We start from the raw sequence: 3,944 nt of genomic DNA, 5'->3' as shown, positions 1-3,944 counted from the left end.
AGACAGATTACTCAAAACCGAGTGTCAGTAAAAATACTGGCGCGAAAAAAAGCTGACTTAGATAATATTTCTTACAAGTTTTCTACTATGTCCACATGGTTGAGCCAGGTGATCAGTAAAATTTAAAATGCTGAGCTGCAAAGCTGCCGAAATGCATTCATCTTACCGTGGAACCATCAAATAATGGCAGTTCCTGATTAGTTAAAATAACGCACATAATAAAGATAAAGTGTTGAAATGGAGTAGTTACATGTTTATTGTTTTTGAGTGGAAAAAGTCACATTTGAATGAGTTTGAACAAAGTATTGGAAACAAAATAAGATTATAGAACACAGATCAGAACCAAGACGATGAAATCTGAAACATTCTTAATTTTATAAGAAATAAAATTACAGTCGGAATGTTTTGATATAAATCTTTTAAAGCGCTTTAATGACGTAAGAGAATCGCAACGCAATCTTAGTTCGAAGGGAGCTTAATTCTGACTCTACACTGTCCATGCATGGGAATAAAGTATATTGACTATAGATCAATACTGTCCACAAATCAAATATTTCCACAGACCATTGTAAGGCAGTTATTAAATTGGAAAACTAAGAAAAATCATTATTATATCACTTACAGATATCACAAGCATCAAGCAACTTATACCAGTGATATTGAATACCGCTCTCTCAAAGCTATGTGCGGTTATTCTCTTTTCCATCTATTTATTCATCACATCCAATCGGTCATAAACGCAAATTGTGACGGGTCATGTCATAAAAGTATATTGCGGACCAATTTGTATAGGCTTTTGACGTCATAACTCTTACATCGATTCTTGCTATATGCACCAGTTTCTTTCCACTGATTTCTCCTCTGCATTCTCTATTTTCTCTGACGTTTTTTTTCTGATTATGATGTCATTTATTATATTTGACTTTTTTTTATAGACTACTAAACTTCAGAAAAGTGTTACATCAATCGTTCCGCGAATTTTTTAAAGAAACATTTCTATGCAGAACTCATACACCTACGTGTGCGTTCTTCAATGATTATTTTTTGCATTATTTTCGTGCACACACACATCATCAAGTTAGCACATTTGCATACATACATACATACATACATACATACATACATACATACATACATATACATACATACATACATACATACATACAAAAAACACCCTGTTGTTGATGTTGAAATTCCAATGAAGGAACCTTGCATCTAGGTTAGAAACCGGCTCTTTCTCCATTGGCAACCGAATAATGATGTACATACATACATATATACATACGGACTTGTAATTTGTTAATTAGCCCTGTTGTTGTTGTCTTTGTTGTCGTTCTTTAGTCGTTGTCGTTTTTGAATCCTGATCAAAAACATTTCGGCTTGATAATCCCGTTTTATCCCTACAGGAAATGCAGGACCGTATTATCTAGCAGCTGCTCTCTAAGAAGGTAGTGTATGATTTGAGGGAGATTTGGTTTTCTTTGTAGTTCTTTCGTTCGCATGAAATTAACCTTTTCTCCATCTGTTTGTCGGTCTGTTTGTGTGTTAAGCTATCTTCCAATCTCTCTCTTTTCTCTCTTTCAATTTCCATGCATTAACTGGAGAAGCATCACACTCTTTCTACTTCCGGAAAGATATGTAGGCGCAGTTACCTCCCTTAACGGTGGCTGCCTAATCAGTTGAGCAATAGAGGGCATAAGTAACATTAAGATTAAGAAGCTCATCTCTTCCTCTTTACTCGCCAATACGTCAGACAGTAAAGACGTGATCTAGTCTCTCTCTCACACACATACGCCAGCTAGCAGACAGGAGGCAACGCACAGGAGAAGACCATGGCCTCCACACAGCAAACCATTTCTATTTATCATTCCCCTTGTATATATACGTGTGGCCACATTAAAGATATTTAAAGTTACCTCCTTGTTCCATGTATTTATTTATACCGTGTTCCTGTCAAATAAGATTACAGCCTTCTGAGTAGAGTCACATTAGAAGGCTCAGAGCTATTTATGAACGGCTAACGTGCCAAGATGTACATGATGGATGTGTGACACAGCCATTCACTGCCCTAACGGGGAGTGATGTCTTCTATTGCCCTTTCTTTTCCTAATGGCAATTGTTGGATGATGAAAGAAACAAATAATGTTCAAGCCAGAAAAATTCAGTTGTCCTTCTCTAACCATCTGGAAGAAATCGACTTCGCTGATGACATTTCTCTTCTCTTCCAGCACCGCGCTGACAGAAGGAGGTCACAACAATGAGCGTACTATCCATGAAGGTTGGCCTCAAGATCAACATCAGGAAGACATAAAGCATGAGAGAGCGCGCAACCGACGATGTGAACTTCAGTCAGAGGTGAGGAAATTGAAGATGTTCATTTCATATACATGGGAAGCGTCGTCAGTAAGGAGGGTCAGGACATGTAAATAGGAATTGGGAAAGCTACAACTGTCTTCAGGTCGCTCAAACCAACTGAGAAATCACATGTCTTGTCAACAAACAGAAAACTCTTTAATGCAAGTGTGAAATCGATTCTGCTGTACATGTGTGAAATAGAGCAAGTCATAAAATTTCCTCATCGACAAGCTCAAAACATTTATGAATAGATATCCCCGGAACATCCTTGAGCTAGGATAGTACGAGAGACTCACAAAGAAAGCTTTGCGAAACATTAACTTATCAAAACCTAACAAAACTCAGATTAAAAGAATGAAGTGGTGTCGGCTTGGAACCAGCCTTCGGAAATCCGTTTCCAGCATTTCAAGGAACACCCTCCAGTGGACTTCTCAAGGGAGAAGAAGCACGAGAGACCAAAGCCAACACGAGAACGTCCACAGAAACTGAAGTACTGACAAACAGCTTCACCTGGGGAATACTACAATCCGTTGCCAAAGATCAAGACGAACAGAGATTCGTTGCTAATGCCTTATGCTCTATACGGAGTAAAATGAATTAATGAATTATATACACACATACACAAACACACACAGACACGCACACACACCCACCCACACACCCACACACATTTTAACTTGGTAAACAATAACTGAGTTGTGTTACTATTAACTTAATTAGTACAGAGTGCAATAACAACTTAACTGGAAATAATGATGTTTCTGAATTATTTAATCTCTAATCAATTCTATTTTTTCCTACACTCACAATATGTAGTCCTCTACATTTACTTAGCAATTCTCTCATTGCTGCATTGTCAAGAACAATGAAGGTTATGCTTTGTCGATTAAGTTCTTCATCTGACTGTGACAGACCTGGAGTTATCCATCTTTCCTCGAAACTCCACTCTAATTTTTGAGGATATGTAAATAGTATTATTCATTATTAATCTTAATTTATTGAAATCATCTCTGCTTTCAATAGTGGTAAAATAATTGATTGATGGTATTTGGGAACAACTCCAAATGAGAACGGGTGATATCTTCAGGAATCAAGAATTTTCTAAAATTGACCTGTCATTAAGAAAAAAACAGCTTGATTATCCTGAGAAAAGAAAACATATGTAAGCATGGTTTATACATGTTAAAAAGTTCACTTCTCAACTCCATGGGTCCAAGTTTTGTGTCTCTCTGTACAGCAGCTTGATAAAGTGACTTCTACTGTAGCCCCATGACAAACAAAGCCATGTGAGTGAATTTGGTAAATGGAAACTGTAGGATACTCATTGTGTTTGTAAATACCTATGTACACACACTCGCACATGCATATATGTATGCATGTGTTTGTGTGTGTGTGTGTGTGTGTTTGTGTGTGTGTGTGTGTGAGTGTGTTTGTGTGTGTGTGTGCAAATGTGTGAGTGTGTGTGTGTGGGAGAGAGAGAGAGAGAGACAGAAACAGACAGACAGACAGAGACAGTGAGACAAGTGTTGAGAACATTTTGTTCATTTTGATTAAACATTTCTTTTGCAACAAGGTAGTCTTGGAGAGAG

The 3,944-nt window shown here is 37.4% G+C and overlaps 1 long non-coding RNA gene across 1 annotated transcript; it reads left to right on the top strand.

Annotated features, from left to right (window-relative positions):
* Positions 1-936: 936 nt before the first annotated feature.
* On the top strand, positions 937-3,632 carry LOC106872462 (uncharacterized). The gene is made up of 3 exons (XR_001409777.2): positions 937-1,021; positions 1,407-1,448; positions 2,229-3,632. It is a non-coding gene; the product is annotated as an uncharacterized LOC106872462 (long non-coding RNA).
* The last annotated feature ends 312 nt before the right edge of the window (positions 3,633-3,944 follow it).

Source organism: Octopus bimaculoides, chromosome 3 (assembly GCF_001194135.2).
Source record: "Octopus bimaculoides isolate UCB-OBI-ISO-001 chromosome 3, ASM119413v2, whole genome shotgun sequence".
Taxonomy (NCBI): domain Eukaryota; kingdom Metazoa; phylum Mollusca; class Cephalopoda; order Octopoda; family Octopodidae; genus Octopus; species Octopus bimaculoides.
Note: the sequence above shows the minus strand (reverse complement) of the source record. Positions and strands in the feature narration are given on the sequence as shown.